At 48.2% G+C, this 18,914-nt stretch overlaps 1 long non-coding RNA gene across 1 annotated transcript; it reads right to left on the bottom strand.

Annotated features, from left to right (window-relative positions):
- Nucleotides 1–5,044: 5,044 nt before the first annotated feature.
- On the bottom strand, nucleotides 5,045–18,607 carry LOC123478926 (uncharacterized). Its single transcript, XR_006654340.2, has 4 exons — nucleotides 18,469–18,607; nucleotides 16,568–16,758; nucleotides 6,630–6,835; nucleotides 5,045–5,884 (listed from the first exon to the last, which is right to left on the bottom strand). It is a non-coding gene; the product is annotated as an uncharacterized lncRNA (long non-coding RNA).
- Between the last annotated feature and the right edge of the window lie 307 nt (nucleotides 18,608–18,914).

Here is an 18,914-nt window from a genome sequence, read left to right as displayed (position 1 = left end):
TACAAGGGACCTGCATTGGAGGACGTCAATCTAAAAGCTAAGCTAGTTAACGCAATGTTGTAAAAAAGGAAAAGTATGACAGCTCTACATTCCTTTGTGTTCTAAGTGTCATAATTGCTACAGCGGAACACACATCCCTTCTTAGTTCGTGCACAGGCAGATCTTGTTTTCCATTAAAATGGACCCTAATAACCCAGCCTTGTTAACTTGCCTGCCGGGGCTCGGCCCCTCCTGGGGAATGCGGGACAGGGTGGCAGCAGTCTGCTGACACGTTCTTTTGGATTGTCCTGTTTTTACAAATATTTTCTAACAAGGTGCTTGACCTCTCTGGGCCTGTGGTACTGTACACCGAGAGCATCGGGCTAGATCGAACCCCTGGGGATCTTCAGGTCCTCCGACTCTGGCTGTAACCTCGACTTGTCACTTGATTTTCAGTGCTGCGATGCAACAGCACAGTGCCAGAGGTCTAGTGATTCCATGGGCGGCTCCCATGCACTTGTTAGGCACCAAAAATGTGCAATTCGGTACATTAGAAATGTCCCGGGGAGAAACATCAATAGCATGGCTCCTTCCCTTGGGCCTTACGATCTACTTAGAGACGCAACGGTCTTGGGCAAATATTTGAGAATAACTACAGGGAGAAACATTTAGCTGAATGAGTATGTATCCGAGATCTTTGACAATAACGACTTTTGCCACCTCACCTGAATGTGAGCAGCACTGTTAAGGAGAGAAGGACGGTGACATTAGGTCACTGCATGTTTGGGATTGTGGCACGGAAGTGGTTGGGCTACTTTACATACAATATAGGAACACTGACCCCAGATAGGGACTTGATGTCCCAAGGCATTATTTTTTTACTTTGTTATCTTTAAAATAAATCTTCGGTAGATTTCTTATTAATACAGCTGACTGCGATAACATTGAAAGGCGAGGTTTGGATAAATGAACACTTGGATATGACTATCACCTTAGTCACCAGCACTGAGCTGTCACGACAATCTGGCCAAAGTTTGTCCTCTCCCCTATAAGTCACCCGCCTGCTGCTCTGAGAGTCACAGGCTTGGCTCCAGGCTCAGGGCTTTGCCAACTCTGCCAGGGGTCAGAGCCTCACATCAACTGCAAGTTCATAACCCAGAAGGCCATGCATGTCTTCTCCTAGTCGATGGGGGGAAAGCCCTTTGTTAACTTCTCCATGGTTCATGGGAGCGCGATACCACGGAGACATGTTTTCAGCCCCATTTCCTTACCCTCTCCTCTCCTCTTCTCTGAATGACCTCAGTCCAAGCAACCGCTACTTCTACAACCACATCTGGTATGAAACATGCAGTCACAAAGATCTCAGCTCCCGCTGGAAACAGCTAGCATATGAGTCAGTGCAGAAATAAAAAAATCTATTTAAAGACCAGCACACGGCAAGGATATATGTTGGCCCCCATCAAAAGCTGCATGTTCAATGGATTTGTTACTCATTTTGAATTTCATATTTTTCTTCGGACAAAAATGTCAGAAAACATAGTTACCTCACTTAAAGAAATGAGACATAAATGACATTTATTTAAAATTATTTCACCAACTTGATTTTAATTTCTTACTTGATTTCTCATTACATACAACACTGAAAATGTGAGCTTCCTCACATACAATGTTTTCCTTTTTGGTAAATTTGAAAAAGTTGTTTTAGTTAATAAAAGAGCTAAGTTTTGGGGGGGTTTTTTTGCGAGAATTGAGCAGACAGAGCTAATTATTTTCAAAATGAAAATTGCTTTATTTTCTTTTTAGATTTAAAAAATATGCACTCTTTGTAAGGAAAATACGCACTTATCCAGGCACACACACAAGTTCAAGTTCTCAACATTGGTGGCACATGCCATCCCCTGGGAGCTTTAAAAAATCCTGGAGCCTGGGCCCTGCCCCCAAGAGATTCTAATTTAATTGGTCTGGGCTTGGGCCTAGGTAGTAATAGTGACTTAAAAGCTCCCCAGGGTGGTTAAATATACAGCGAGGCTGACAACTGGTCTACAGACAGGCATAAAGCCGGGAGCTGAATCCTTTTGATTTTCAGTGAGGTCCACCAGAGGAGTCCTTGGTGTGGGTTTTGGGGACCAGGTCAAGGAGTGAGAACCTGTCAAAGAGCGTCAGCTGGGGTGCTCCAGGTGTCCAGAACCAGAAGAGACCATTACCTGATTGTCCTGCCTCTGGAATCCGGTTCTTAAGAGGTATGTGGTGCTGTTTGTCCTTACCTCCTCAAATTCCTCAAATCCCAAAGAGGCCAAAAAGCAAACATCTAGGCAGCACTTCAAGTGTGTAAGACACGACTCCAGGGAAGCTGAAATGGAAGCTGTGAAAGTGGTGGTGGACGGGGAGAAGGGGGAAATTCCACAGTGACGCCAGGGCACTGGGGCATCTTCCTCAGCTCGCCTGACCACCAGCAAAGACTGCTCAGCCAAACCCAGAGCTTCTCCATTCGGTGGACTTGACCAAAAGCAGAGCTAAGGGGTTGGAAACACAATGGCCTAGTAACGCGGAGAGGACGCACGCCAGAGGGAAAGGGTTGTGAGGGGCATTAGAGATGGATTCTAGGACTGGAAGAATCTGAGAATCCCCTGTGCCTCCGGGTTTCTGACCCTGCCTGGAATTAGCCAACTGTTTCAAAAAATTGGTCCCCTCAGTTTTTCAGTGAGCATGATAGTCCGGGTTCATTGGAGCAAAGCACTAAGGATCTAGAGCCATAGACTTCGTCTTGTTGGAGCCACACACACGCAGAGGAAAACATACGTGTACTTTGAGTCATTTAACAGCCATTCACCACACAGCCTGACTTCAGAAAAATCTTCTTTAAATGTCTATGTCCCCCTCCAGCCCAGTCCCTTACCTATTCTCACTTTATCCCCCAAAATTCAGCTCTGGCCCTCAGCATACAATTCCAACTAAACAAGCCCTAGAGTTAGCCATCTCTGATGCCCATCTTTGAAAGAAGGTCAGTGATTACATATTGTAATTAGCATGTCCTTGAAGTTTCACAGCTACACACATACCCACCAATATGAGAGAGAAACGTTGATCAGTTGCCTCCTGTACACAACCTCACCAGGGACTGAGCCCCCAGCCTACTTATGTGCCCTGACGGGATCAAGCCCGCAACCTTTTGGTGTGTGGGATGACACTCCAACCCACTGAGCAACCCAGCCAGAGCGGTATATATGTTTATATACTGTATGTACATCTGTGCTTTATAAATAAGAAAGTATGATTTTTTACACCCCAAAACTAACTTTCACCCCCTTGAGGGTGACATCACTCTATTGAGAACGCAGGGTCTCAGTCAACAAAGAATTGCTTTTGCCAGTGATTGGTCTGGTGGGTTCGGTGTGTCTGATCTAGTTCTGGCCAATGAAACGTGAAGGAATCCTGTTGGGAAAGACTTTCCTCCTTGATCAGAGAGACGTGAAGAGAAATGACCTTTAGGCCCTGCTCTTCCCATTATAGTCTCTCCTGTGAGGAGTAGGCACTGGGAACTACGGCCGCCGTCTTGTAATCATGAGAATGGCAGACAGGACAGGAAAAGCCCAGGCGCCATTGAAATCGTTGGGCCACCGAGCAGTTCTCACCGCTGCTTCCTTCCAGACTTGTTAAATGTGGCCTATATACTTTAAACCACTATTAGCAGGATATTCTGGGACTTGCAGCCTAAAACCTCCTAACTGATAAATGGGATTTCTGTTGCTAAGAAAGAAGCTTTTCACCCAATAGCACATTTTATGGAGGCAGGCTTGAGCAAGAAGGGCAGAAGGGAGGTTAGTTTGGTGGGGTCACAAACACTTGGTCATTAATAAGGGATGTCGTTCAGGCAACTCGGACGACGGGCGCCACGGGAAGCCGTGCTGACAGGCTGGCCACTGCAGCCACGTGCGGGGTCTCCTTCGGGCGAGTGGCCCACAGTGAAGGGCTAAGATTAGCTCAAACCCGTGTTTCATATGAAATAAATGAGGGAATGCGATCGGTGTTTTCAAGTGCAGAGCGTTCTCCTGAGAGTGCTTTCCCAGAAATGAAGTGCTTTTGGTCTCGGTTTGCACATCTGACACAGTGAATCAGGCCCTGAGGCTGTGGGCTTCTGCAGCAGAAAACCCCTGTGGAACTCTCCCAACCCTCTTCTCTCTGGCCCATCCATCGTCCAGTGGGAGGAGGGGGCGGCACCCCAGGAGTGGGTGGGTGAGGTGAGATGACAGGCCATGCTGTGTGTCTGCCACCAGCCTTGTAGCTGGGTCTACTATCACAAGGCCAGTTCCAACCCTGAACTCGGGCAGCAGGTATGCTGAGGCCCATGGAACAGAAGAGCTGAAGCAGACCTAGGGAGAGAGCACCAAGTCCCACTGTATTTATAAAGTGATACTGGGGGCCCAGATTGGTGAACATAGGGTGTTAGGGGGCCAACCACCCACTTGCCCAGAGGTCAAGGATTACTCAGGTAACAGAGCAAGGTGCTGGCCGTCCAGGGAGCAGAGGTGTCTCCTGACCCTCAGCCCAGTGGCCTTTCCTGGCGCTTGGGGGCTGTAGCTCATGTGTCCTTACCTTGTGTTGTGCTGGGATGTCTTAAACTATCATTTACTTCTGCTGCCACTTAACTGTTCTCCTGTTTATAGCTTATTTTCCCAACTAAATTACAAGTTTCTCAGAATCCGGGATCTTGATGCCCCTGCCTTGGGATCCCTTGGGGCACACGTAGCACACTACATGATGCACACGAGACACCTAGCAGTCGATCCACTTGATATCCAAGCAGCTGATGTAGTGAAGTGACCAGAAGTAATGTCATGGGCTAGTGAGATATTTAGGGAACTTTCAAACCTTGTTCCTGTTCTTTTAGGTGGGGCTACAAGAGGAGACAAAGGAGAGGCTCAGGGGAGAGCACAGTCTCATGCTCACAGGTGCTAGAGACAGGGGCACAGCACTTCATGCAGGGTTACAGGGAAAGACACCGGGGGCGGGGGGGTGGTCAGGAGGCAGAAGACAAGAGCAAGGTGCAGGTTTCGGCCATGACCTTTATTGGTAGTTCTGCAGGAAAGGCAAGGCCGGGCAGGGTGAACAGCCTAGGACTGAGTAGTTGGAATAATGTCAGTGAGCTTCCAGCGATAGGGTGGCCTCTAGTTGCCTAGTACCTGGTGCTGGGATGCTTAAGGCAGAGGAGTATTGCCTTCTGAAGTGGATGGGCCCAATGCGGGAGTGTGGCTCTGGTTTGGTTAGTTTGCATGTCAAAGGCATGTGCCAGGCTGAGTGCTTGGCTATCCTCAGCCAGAAAAGATTTTTAAGATGTCAAACATAATAATATGCAGGAAAAAATATGTGTGTGTGTGTATATAAAGTATATTTACATATGAATATACACATATATGTTTATTTATACACACATGCACACTACACATCTCCTCTGCAAGGATGCACTACTCCGAAATCTCCCCAGATCTATAAGTGGGCATGTCCACAGCACCCCCAGGATTCCCTCCCTTTTATCCCCTGGTTGGAAATGATTCTGTGCATTTATGTAAATATCAGAACCATATGGTTCTAGGGTTAGACAGTAGTGCTTTATATATTCTGACTCATATTCAAATCTCCTCTTAAAAATACTTCCTTTGAAACTATTTCCCCTCAGCTAAAGGAGAAGTTGAGGAAGAGGGAGGGTCCAAGGTGTGGCCTTAAACCTGAGTCAAGAACCCAGTCCCACTGCTCTGGGAGTGCCCCACGGGATTCCCACTATTAAAGTCTTTCTTCAGCTCTTCCTCATGTTTCCTTCTCGGTGGCTGCTGAGATGGGCACTGAGCAAAGCCAGCTGTTCACGTGGTTTCTGTTCTTGGTCATTGGTGATGCAACACCTGCTGTGATGCTGAGATGGAATAAAGGGACATATTTGTCAACAATGATAATATTAAATAACTTTGTGCAAGCATTTGGTGGGCTGAGAAGAGAGGAGGAGGCGTGCCCAAGCAATGGTAGTGTGGAAAGGGCACTGGACCCTTGTTCTGGCTCTGCACAGACTGGGAAGCTTCAGGAAAGTCTCTTCCCTTTCATTTCCTCACCCTCACAGGACGCAAATGGATAGGAGATCATGAGGGTTGTTTTCTAGTTCTATTCTGAGACCATAAATTCGGGGAAAAGAATGAAGAACAGTGAGGCAGTAGCAAGGCTAGCAATGGTGACAATTATAGTGAACACCCTGGATTGAGTGTCTCATATGAACTCGGGCACTTCTCTATGTGCTTTCGTGTTCAGTTCATTTAATCTCTCAGTGACACTAAGATGTGGGTAATGGCATCAGTCCCCACATTACAGATGAGGAAGCTGAGACCCAGAAAAAAAAGCACTCGAAGGTATATTTTGAGTTATTGATGCAGCCAGGATTTGAGCCCAGTCTGAATGTACCATTGGGAAGGCTGGTTCTGGTGTCCCAGCCTCTATGAAGGAGTTCAGGTGCTGTTCCTTCTAGCTATCTCCATGGGCAGTGGAGGCCCAGCCACTGGGCTCCCAAAGCTGGGGAACAGCTCAAGGCCCAGCAACCAGCAGAAAGAGGTGGGGAGAAGGAGGAGGAGGCTGGCTGGCTGGCTACTCCTCTGTTTAGGGCACACACATACCTTGCTGATTAGCAACGATGGGAAAGGAAACACACACTGAGGGCCCTTGACAGCTTAATGGGGTTTTAGAAAAATACACATCTATATTTTTAAACTTTTTTTTCCATTCAAACATTTTTAGCTTCAAGTTCTGGACTGAAATAGCAACTATCTTAGATAAGTCTTCATCCTTAGGCTCCCACGTTTGGAAAAGGTCTTGGCTCAGCCTGGGTAAGAATGAGAGAGAGAAAATACAAGCTTAAAACAGCATCTGGCACATAGGTAGTAGACGCTTAACTGATACTATATGGGTAGATGGATGGATGGATGGGTGGGTGGGTGGGTGGGTGGGTGGATAGGGAAAAAGAGAAAATACGATTATCCATGAGATTCTCTGAGAATTCAGAGCAGCCACTTCTGAGTAGATATACATACTCTGCTTGCCAATGTCCAAACTTGGGGTCATAACTAAAGGACTCACCGTTCACCAGGGCCTGGCCTATTAGAAAGAATTTAAGCTAAGGGAGAAAGAAGGTCACTCACAATTCAGTTCCCATCTGCTGTCTACTCTGCCTACATCCTCTGACTACTCTGGACCTCTCAGGTTTTTCCTAAGCACACTACAGCAGATTCCATAGTTTGGTCTGATCACTATTCATTTCAATACCCTTTTGCCTTGCCTTCCTGTACTATAGAGGGTAGAAAGAGAGATACTCAAATTCCTGTCTTGCAAATAAGGTACCAGTTTGGTTCAAATACTAGTCCTGGAGGAAGGCTTCCCACCAATATAAATGGGCTAAACTTTGTCCATCATTTGCCCCTTCTCCCTAACTGGAACTTTGATACAGTGTTTGGAGGGACAGCAACCACTCTGTGATAAAAAGGGCAAATGCCTTGGGCTAAGGATGGCCAAGCAGGAGGACAGAATAAGTTGGACCCCCAATGGCCTCATTAAACTGCCACGCCAGCCAGTGCTCTTTCCCCTGGTCCAGTTATATGAGAAAAATGAACCCCCTACTTGTTTAAGCCACTGGTTTAGGGTTTTCTACTGCTCCCCACCAAACACAATCTTACCTGAAATACAGGTCATGCATTTTAGGCCTGTCTGCCTTTGTGCATGTGACTCTCCCTGCCTTAAATGCCAAACCCTATCTTTTCTTCTAGTGAACACTTATTTTTCCGTTCATCTTAAATCTCTGCAGACTTCCCTGAGCCCCTCCGTTGTCTCCCAGGCTGCTCTCTCTTCTGTATTTCCACATTACGTATGGAGACCATTTCTCTTAAATGTCACTCCTCACCCACCCCATCCCACCTAGAATCTTTCATTTTTTTCCTATCTTGGGTTTTCATCCACGTTGTCTAAAGAAATGCTCAGGTCTCCCCAATCTCGAACAAAGTTTCATTTGCTCTTGCTGCCCCTGTGAGCTACCAAGCCTCTCTGCCCGTGCACTCTGACCAACTGGCCTTGCTTTTCCCCCTGTAGGGAATATGGTGAAAAGGAAGGAGCTTGAACAGACCGGGATCACATCTGCTCTCCACCACTTACTGATCGTGTACCTTTGGGCAGCTGACTCTGAACTGTTGGACCTCCATCAGTAGTAGCTTGAGAATGACCATCTTCATGTTGTAGAGCTGTGGGGAGACTTCAGTGTGGCCATGTACTCAAAGTGTGTGGCACAGAGGAGGAGCTGGATGAATATTAGTTTCCTCACCATTTTTATGTCCTTTCATCCTCCCTACCTCCCTTCCTCCCTTGCATTCTAGACACTTGACTAGTTTAAGAGACAGCAAGTTGACATAAGTGTGATTTTCTTCCTTTCGCCCCTGCTCAGTGTTATCTATTCCAGGCTTTAGTCCTTAACATATTTTCAATTCCAATAGTTTACATCTCAAAGATCTCATCCACTATTGCAACTTTGTGCTTCAGCTCATAGCGAATCAGTCACATTCACCTGGGGCACATCTAGGACTGATTCCCCCAGATGAGATGCCTCATCCCTAACTCCCTGGAGACATCTCCCCCTGGGGGTCCTACAGTCAGCCGAATTCCTCTTCCTTCTAAAGCAGGAAACACTTGCTAAACCTATTTATCTGTCTAATGTCCCTGAGGGTAGTAAGGGGCAGGCAAGATGAATGGCACCACCCCCATCAAATCATGACAGCTGTTAGACACAGATGCTCTCTCAACACAAATGATGTAAATTGGTAAGGTGTTCAGTTGGGATGCTATGTGTGAACCAGTGTAATGGCATCGGAGTCTCTTGCTGATATTGCAGACCGTGGCTCCCAGCAAGAAGAAGGATGGAAACAAGGTAGAGCTGAGCCTGCAATTTGCGGCCTTGTGCCTATTCGGGGAATTCTGCCATCTTGGGAGAGCTCCATTGCTGTGCACAGAGGGAGCACACTTATCCCTTCCCTTAGTGTTGAGCCTCAGGCCTTGGTAGTCCTCAGAAGCACCTCCCCCACATCTCCAGTTAGAATGTTTTTAATGTCCAGTTTGCTCCAAACAGTCCCAGGTCTCTGTGGCAATAACTCTGGAGCTACTACAAGTCACTTGGTGGAGGCTTTCTATGGAAGCCCCCCCCCCCACAGCCCCCGGGGCCTTTCTTTCTTCTTGGAGGACAAGACCTCTTGCCACTGGCCAGGCCCCTTGCTCAGCTCCCCCAGCTGACCCACTGAAGAAGGGCAGAGGGCATAAAATAACTCATGAGAACCAAAAACAAAACCCCATTGGAACCACAAATGGAAATGGCTTAGGGAAAAAGGGTCCTGGGATTCTTGCACTATTAATAAAGCCATGTGTGCCTCAGCCCTCTTCTCCCAGGGAGCAGGCCAGGCCAGGCCAGCTCCGGGACAGGCGTGTTCATTCTGGGAATGACCCCAATTTACCAGATTAAATGTGGCCCAGACCCTGTTCACTCTGCAAGCTCCTCCCAGCACATGCATGCATATGCACGTGCACACCCACGGAACTTCCTATCAGTCTTCTAGGCACTACATTACCTTCAACCTCTTGTTGGTCCCGGGAAGGGAAGAAGGCATGAGAACAAAAGGTAGGGTACAAGGGCTCAGAGACTTCTGAGGACTTGGTTGGAGGTTGCTAGGTCTTCGTATTCACCACCTATGACCTGAGGAGATTGGCCCACCAGGTCTTGTGCTCTAGTCCCAGCAGACAGACACACTTGCTCAGGAAGCTCAGATTAGCAGGAAGAAAATCCCTAGAACTTTCTTTCCCCAAAGTTGTCTGCTGTGTTCAGCTTGAGCAGCCAAGAGACTTATAATTTCCACTCCTGGCTTGAATTTTCCACCCCTTCTCTCTCCCTCACTACTCCTCCCCCAAGTCCTGCCCCAAGATCATGGAGAACCCCAGGGAATATGCTGGAATGGACTGCTGCAGTGAGAGGAGCCCTTCCCAGCTCGCCTCTTGGAAAACAGCATGTGAACTAATTAGCACCTCTCAGCCGTGAAGAAGCTCTGAGTCACAGACTCATAATAGGGGTTCTGGAGGGAGATGGGCCACACAGGCCACCCAGCCAGCCCTGGGCCTTCAGACACAGAAGATGTTAAGCCTGTTGTATAGAGGAGCCTACTGATAAGCAAAAGCTCTGGAGCAATGCTGGGTTGGCCTACATGTCTGCTGGATTCACTTGCTTCCTGAAAGTGTCACAGCCTGGGGCTTTGTCCTGGCTCCTCACTCCTGATACCCACTAAACCAGCCTGGGTGGGGCAGGAGGGGATCTAGTAGAGGCATCACATCCCAATCATCCCACCAGCCCAACATTTAGTTTGGGCAGGGAACCCTAGCTGTTCTCAATCAAATTCAGGAGTCGCGTATGTTTTTATTAACATAGCCAGAGATTAAGTTCCATTCAAACCACCGCATGCATTATGGAAGACAGTCAACATACGTTTCTGTCCTGTCCCCTGCCAGTGGGATGGTTGACTTTGGGCCACACATATAACTTCTTGAAGCCTCAGTTTCCTGATCTATATAATGTAGATATTGTTAAGCTCTATATGCCTCAAACAGCCACATAGATGGTGGTAGCAACCGCCCCGCTTTGTACGTGGTAGATGTCTGTTTCTCTCGCCACTGAATACCCAAGCACAGCTCGCAGTTCAGAGTCAGTCTAGAAAATTATTTCATAAAGAAATGAACAATGAACGCATATCAATCTATTATTTCAGTAGCAAATGCCTTCAACATAGTCCCCTTTCATCTTAAAGCTGGTGATTAATCATTGTGTCAGTTGGGCTTCGGTGGCCAGGACTGTGAGCAGGTTTTAGCTTTGTTTCAGGGCTGGCTGTTTAGATCAGACATGTCAGGCAAGGCTGCCTGGCATAGGGGGAGTGCAAGCTACCTGTGCCGTGGGCGCTGTTGTGTGTCGGTGGGGGCGCCTCTCATGCCTCGTCTCAGCAGACGTCATAGCAGAGGCACCTTGGCTCGGTAAGCTGCAAGTCCCTGCTCGTGGGCAGAGCCACAGTGACAAGGCACATTCTGTAGGCGCCAAAAGCACTGCCTCCTGTGGGTGGATGCTGTTTTGATCCTCATATTCCAGGTGATGACACTGAGCCTCAGACAGGTTAAGTCACTGCTAAAATTCACCCAGCTGTTAAGTGGAAGAGCCAGGCTTTGGAGTCCAGACTCCGACCTGAAAGCACTTGCTCTTTAACTGCTGTGCCAATTCTGAACCACACTGCAGGGCCAAAGAGCCAGCCCCGAGTGGACCCCGCCCGGACACCTCATTTCGTGCGTGAGGCCCAGAGCCATTCGCAGATTCGCAGCCATGCGACCTGAAACACATTTTCAAGGTCTCTCTTTTTGCAGCCTGCCCCATTTCTTCTCCCTTCCGCTGCCTGTGGCTAGATTCCCTCCCCCTTCCCACTGCCCCCAAGGTCCTTCCCAGGGCAAGAAAAGTAATTTAGGAGAGACTGAGATTCAACATGGTCCTGAGCACATCATCATTTCTGCAGGAAAGTGAATGATGATTCACTCACAGCACAGGGACTCGCAACAGTAATAATTTAATAAATGGGTTGCCATGGGGATAGTAAATACTCTTCATCCCGAAAGCTGGAAGATTCCGATAGGTTGCATCCATCGGGGACAGCTGAGACAAAGCTGAAGGGACAAACTAGCTCCAGGATTCCTAACCTCATCAGACCCCATACTTTCCTTTTGTAGCAAATATTTTATAATGCCCCCTATATTATCTTGAAATGAAATTCATAAAAGTATAAACTGCCTTCATATATAATTTCAAAAATTCAATCAAATGCCTTAATTATAACACAAAAGAACTAAAATTATATATATGTGAGTGTATGTATATATATGAGTGTATGTGTATACACACACACACACACACACAACTCAATATGTAATTCCCCAAGCACAGTGACGCTAAAAGACAGAGATGTTTGGGTTGCTATGTAGAATCACCGCGAGACCACAGCTACGCATGCAGACTAATAGCCATGAGTTGTCTTCTTGGTGACTCTGATACCAGGAGCAAGGTTGCCATTGGTGATGCGGTTTTCCAAAGCAATGAACACCTCAGAGTACTGACTGAAATCTGTGCAATATCCCCTCCACGTTCACAGTAGTTGTATTTCTGGAATATTCAACAGATACTAAAAGCACACAAAAATACTTTGCGTTTATATATTGATCCAATAGGGAGCTAGAGGTTCCAAGCTCAGACAGCCAGGGTTTTCGATACATGGCCGTCTGGAGAAGCACTGGAAAGGCAGGTGAGTTAGAGAACAATTCTTCTTTGTATGGGACTGTCCCTTACATCACAGGACACCTTGCATCTGTGGCCCTGAACAGCAAACAAAAGTGGCCCACAATTTTTCAGAACACACTGGGAGGTTGAATTGCCCCTTTCAGAAGCACTGGGTTAGATAAGCTTTCAGGTTCCCCGCTTCCGGCCCCTGCATGAACACACGCCTATGGGGAGTCCATGAAATGCAAGACTTCGGCTGGACAATGAGGCTGTTGTGAGGTTGAACGAGGGGAGATTCAGAGAGAGATAGAACACTGCCCCTGCCCTACAGCGTGGTGGGGGACAGGAGGGAAGGGAGAAAGAGAGTAAGAAAATGAATCATGCGGGTCCCACCTGACTTTGAGCACCTGGGGCTGAGAGCTGTGAGTCTGACTCACCTTTTCAACCCGCATAGGCCCTGGAAGGGGGAATTTGACTGCCTGTTGGGTGAAGGAAAGTCGGTAGATTGGAGGCTGAAGAGACTGCAGCTCTGTTTATATTACATTGCAGAGGTGACTGAAATGAGAAGTGGGTTTCTTTGGAAACACTCTCTTGGTGATAACTATTGACTGAGAACACACTACAGCCTAGTCTCAGGGGAGTGAAAGGGAGTCCAGGAATCACCTCAGTGACTGAAGACTCAGTGGGTCAAGGACCCCAGGAAGGGGCTCTACGGCAACTCCCTCTCCCGGCATGCACAACACACATGCACACACGCACACAGGGTAGCCTCCTTCACCTCCCAAGGGGCACACTCTTCAGTTCACTCCAGTTTGTCCTCTGGGGCAGCTGTTCTCCTGCCATTTACAGATTGGGGCCAGAGCCACTCCCATTCCAGCCACGAAGTACCTTCCATGCCGCCCAAGGGGCAGCAGCCTATTCCAGGCTTGACCAACCTTGGACTTTTCAGGTAGAGGCTGTTCTGGCCAGAGGGAGGAGAAAGCAGTGCTTGGATTATCTGCTAGGCTGAGCAACTCATGCTTAGGGCACCAGCCAAGCAGGGGAGAAGAATGTATTTTTGGAAAGGCTTTTTTTTTAAGCATTAAAGTAGTCATCAGGGGAAACAATCGGAACGCTGCTGCACCTCTCACATTCTTTTATGATTTGGTCCCAGTTTTATTTTTGAACTACATATGTGGGGAGGGTGCTATAAACTTTTCTGCGCTTACAGCGAAGCACCCTGCAGTGGTTAATGGCTCAGCCTCTGGAGTCAGACTGGCTGCCTCTTATTAACCACATCACCTTGGGCAAGTTATCACTTCTTTGTGAGTCAGTTTCTCTCTGTGTGAAATGGCATGATTATAGTGCTTACTTTCTAAGATTGTTAAGAGGATGAAAAAGATTTAATATACAGAAAGTATGTAGAATACTACTAAGCATGTTGTAAGTACTACATAAGTATTTGCTATTAGTAGTAGTAGTACTATTATTGCCACTAAGGGTCTTATTCCGGCCCTAGTAGAGAAGAAGGGAACAAGGCTATATGCCCCCAGACCTGCCAGGAGTCAACAGCTCTTGAGTTTCTGAATTCTGTGTTACAAGGGTTGAGAAGAAAAAACCAGAGGGCTTATGGGTGAGAGGGTTTAAGAACATTGGTTTATACCAAGTGCCTGCTCTCCCTCCTCTAGGCAGGACCTTGATCTTGGGCACCGGGGGTGTAGAAATGGTTTGTAGGCTGAGAAAAATCACTGTAAGAATCCCATCCTTGGAAAGGTAGGTCAAAGGTGGCTAGGAGTCGCTGGAGATGTAAGAAAGGTGCTTGATGACTGTAGCTGGGCTGCCTGAGGTCACCCTCCTGTGCGTCTGCGTGTGCGTGCGCGTGCACACGTATGCATATGTGTGCATGTGCACTCATGAGCCTGTCCAAGGGTTTCTGAGGTGATAGGCTTCAGCCACCGGGGGCCATTGAGTTGTCTGTCCCTTTGGCTGTAAGGAACAAACACCAACCTTGGCCATGCCCAAACTATGGTGACTTGGCTGCTCTTCCTGACTTCCTGGTTCCATTCAGGAAGTCCCTGGAAAACTGGACCATTTATTCAACAGGTCAGGAGACCCAACATCAAGCCAGGCACCACCCAGAAGAACCAAGATGTGGACATGTATTGATTTCAGGCCCCAATCTGAGCACATTATACTTACTCATTTGATCTTCATAGTAGTCGTATGAGGTCGCTATGATTATTTCATCATACTAGGGGACGAAATTGGGGCACAGTCCTCTAATAACTTGCCCACATACATGCTGTTCATGACCAGAGCTGGAATTTGAGCCCAAGGAAAGTGGTTCCACTGTCCAGATTTATAGTCGTAAACCCCAATCTCTGCTGCGTGGCTTTGACCCTCCAGGCAGTTGGGGGGGCGGGCAGGGACAGTGCCGTGAACAATTAACAGGTAACTCAAAGAAGAGCTACAGCCAATACCCAACAATGAAGCAGAGGGCCTCACAGGAATACACCCAGTTATAACATCCAGGTCTTTCTCTTTGCATCTCCAACAGAGGATGCTCTTATTGTTCCTGCTACAGCTCCCTCTAGACGCCTGCCTCTCCCGGGTTTTACCTTTAGCCATTTCCTGCTAGAGGAAAAGTGGGAGGTATAATAATCACTCCACTGCAAAGGGAACCCTCCCCACCCATAGCTCCCTTCTTTTGCTGTGTCTTGGTTAATCGGGGAGGAGGGGAGGACTCGGCATTGCTGTGGTTGCTTTTTAAAGCTCAGTCACTGATATTCTAGAACTGGTAATGACAAGTGTGGAGTCACCTGTCCATCTAGCCCTTTGTGGCAAAGAACTGGGGATCATGGGTGGTGAGCACAATATAGATTCCTCCCATCTGCCACTGTGTTTGCTCTTGGGACTTGAACTTAGCAAAGAGGTAGATCATGAGATGGGGTGCCAGGAACTAGCTTCAAAAAGCCAAGCCTCAAATACAAGTGAGTCTGTCCCTATGGGAATGAATTCCCAATCTTCAACAAGGTCACTGGCACAGTAACCATCCAGGAAAATTGCCTTGGTGGCCTTTGGGTCCTGTTGGCTTTTGATTCCAATCTACCTCTCCTAAGCCCCCTGAAAATTCGGAGGATCCCACTTGCTTTCTGGTTTTCCATCCTGACTAGACACTCACTCCAGCTGTATTACCGAGAGTTTTGTTGCAAACAATACAAACCAACTCTGGTTAACTGAGTAGGAAAAATCATTCATTGGAAGGGAACTGGGTCACTCACAGAAGCAACAGGAAGGCTGAAAAACAGGGCGCAGGCAAGAACCAAGGGTGGAAAAGGCTCAGCCAAGTCCATTACAGGGACGGTCAGCCCCGGCTGCTCTGCTGCAGCCGCCACTGCCACTGCACCCACTGCCGCCCTGCTGGAGCTCATCAGCCCGAACACGGAGCAATCCCCCACCCTCGCCTGCAACACCGCTGCCAAGAGTAATCCCTGACGGAGCCTTGGACTTTGCGTGGCCTCTCTAGACTTCCAGTCCCAGGCAGATGCCTGTGATTAGCTGCACTTAAATCCCTGCTGATATTTCAGATATCAGGGCTGAGGAAATGGCTCTCTCTTCCCCACTCATTTTCCATAGTTGGAAGGGCCTTGCTGCCCATCTGTTTTGTTAGTTTCCTCCAAAAAAAAAAAGGTTGCAGGAAGGCAAACATATGGAAAAAATCTGCTCTCCTGCAGATTCTCCTGAAGGGATGACATTACCTTTGTTGGGTGGAGAAAGGTAGCCAAGCCTCTCCCATGGTTTCTCTAACACATAAACAAATAGATTTTCATTTTATTTCAGTTAATTTAAATACAATCTTTATCATTTGCAGCCAAAATTATCCTGAATCGTATTTTCATCTTTCTACCTGTGGTTCTCAGCCAGGGATGGCACAGTGCCCCCCACCCTGGGGATGTTTGGAAACATGTGGAGTATTTGCCATTTAGTGAAGGTTGACTAAAGATGCTGAGCATCCCAAAAGCCACGGCACAGTTAAACACAATAAGCATTGTTCTTACTCACTGCCAACAGTGCCGCCATTAGGAAACACGGCACCTGCATGGACCAGGACAGATGTCCCCAATCAACCTCTTCAACTCAGTCTTGACACAGCGCAGAGCTGTGACTGAGTCATTACAGTTGGCATAAAACCACACATTTGCCATCCTTGATTGTGGACCACCTGAGACAAGGAGAGAAAGCCTAATTCACCCAAGGTCACGCAGCTCGGAGCAGAATCCGCTCTCTGGCCCCAGCTGGGTGCTCTTGCCATAGCACTCTGCCGCCCTTGCTCTTTTCGTTGAGGCGGGCTTGGGATGTCCAGACTTGCTTCACAGTGTTTCCAGGAAGCTCTCAGGGAGGTTCACTGGCTCCAGGCAGGGCCCCAGGTGCCGGGGTGCCACCTGCAGATGCAGACAACAGAGGGAGAGAGGCCGTCTGCAGAAGAGGCTGAGCTTTGTGGGTAGAGCTGGCACCCAGCAAAGGAATAAACAGAGAGCCGGCATCTCACCCAGGGGAGAGTAGGGGCTGAGGACGATTTGCAGAGGTTTGGAGCAGTCACTTCAACCAGATAACCACACAGGAACTAATTAGCACCTTCCTTCCAAGCACAGCCCTCTCGGGGCAGGAGGATGCTCAGTGGAGAAGAGAAACCCATTAATTACTTTATCAGGAAGCACTGATAAGTACCTGAAAAAGGTATCACTCTGAGGCTCCCAGCTAATTAAGGAGGGCTGCAGGGTGAAGGGATGTGTCTCACCCTGGAGAGCAGAGCGCTCACTTTCATCTGAGCCTTCTTGGCTTTGGCCTGGGCAGAAGGCAACTGAGGGCTACTGCCCCGCCCCTTCCCTGGAGACCCTGCCCTCGCAATTGGGCAATTTCAAGCCTGGGGCTTTGGGAATCAAGGAGTCTGCTGGCTGCAGTGCCTCACAGCCTAACTGGGGGCCAGGGAGTCCTCAGAGAGGAGGTCTGGTTTATTGCCCAAGACTTCCCACAATAGCCCCACGAGGCTTTGATGTGTTCTGTGCATCTTTTCCCTGGGATTATTAGCACGCCCAGCTCGTGAGGGTAGAAAACAAGACTCAGAAAACAGTGTCTAGTCAGGGACCTCTCAGGTAAGGAGAGGCGGAACATGACTTGAACCCAGATCTCCAGCTCGAAATGTTATCTGCACCGTGCTGTATTACTCTGTAGGATCTCAGGCACAGCTTCTGGCCGGCACACCTGGGTTCTAGTCTGTGGCTCCTTCCTTAGCTCCGGGGGCCAATTCCTTCATTTCTCAGAGCCTTGGCTTCCCCGCCAGTGGAACGAGGCTCATAACGTCTACTCAGCTGGTCAGAAGGAGGAGCATGTGTCGCAAGGTCGCACACAGACACACAAGTTCGAGAACAGAGCCTGTTGGCCATTATTTTAACTCTCTAATGTACTGGTTTTCACACCAGTTTCTAGCTGCAGGAATTTTAATTTAGTAGTAAATAGCTTAAAGTGGGACTTTTCTGGAGGGAGGATGGTGGGCAGCTTGGCCCCTCTGACCCCTGCAGAGACTCTGCTGAGCACCCGGAATTTTTCAAAGCATAGTTAGACAACCCAGATCTAAGGGAAGCAAGATACCCTGAGATCTCAAAGGCCTCTGAATAGACGCCCCCACATTAAAACCTGTGGTGCCCTTTTATCTCACAGAGGACATCAGCGGCCCATGCATTGGAGCTTTTCTCTGGGAAGGACTAGTGGGCTTACAGAAGTCCCGCCTGCCTTGCTCCCAGATGGTCACCTGGCTAGGGGAGAGGGAGGGAATATATAATATGAGCAAATGGGACCAAACCCATGACCTTGACACCCCTCATTATTCTCTAACCCACCCCTCTCCACCCAGGCTGGGCAGCCAGTGGTCCATTAAGACATTAGTAAAATTTTGTGTAGACACCTCCCTCTGTTTTAGGCCTCCCGGGAAAGTAAGAAATCACATTAGTAAGAATAGCATTGTTCCACTGGGTAATTATAAAGTAGCTTAGAGAGGCTGGAATGCCTTTCCTAAGGACACATCTGAAGATAAGAGCAGGGTCCAGAAATACTGAAGCCTGGCTCCCAGAAGTTAAAAAGTAATGAGAACATACCTCGATTTCTCAGAACACCTGGAGAGGAGGTGCTACCACTCCGCCAGCACCTGAATGCAGCTTTGCCCTCTGCCAAGTTAAATGCTTAATCATTTCTTTTGTTTACCAAGGGCGGCCCAGAGTCTCTAAGTGCATTGCCTCCTGGGAGGTCCGGACTGAGGGGATGGGAAAGGGGCATTCATTGTGGACTCTTCCTTCTGCGAAGGAATCTGTAATTATTATAGATGACATTATAACCCACAGATAGCTGGTCTCCTGCCTCTGCCCTCTCCTCTGCCAAGGTGGCTGCTCAAAATTCACCTAATCAATGGAACGCCCACATATCTACTATGGGTCTCGTACCTGCAAGGCACACCTCAGGTGTTACGTCATTTAATCCTCAAAACTGCTCAGCAACTCAGGGACTCTGGTTCCAATGTATGAACATGAAACTGGGGCTCAAAGAG

Source organism: Desmodus rotundus, chromosome 5, assembly GCF_022682495.2.
Source record: "Desmodus rotundus isolate HL8 chromosome 5, HLdesRot8A.1, whole genome shotgun sequence".
NCBI classification, from domain to species: Eukaryota; Metazoa; Chordata; class Mammalia; order Chiroptera; family Phyllostomidae; genus Desmodus; species Desmodus rotundus.
The sequence above is the reverse complement of the archived record's forward strand: the minus strand, read 5'-3'. Positions and strand labels throughout refer to the sequence as shown.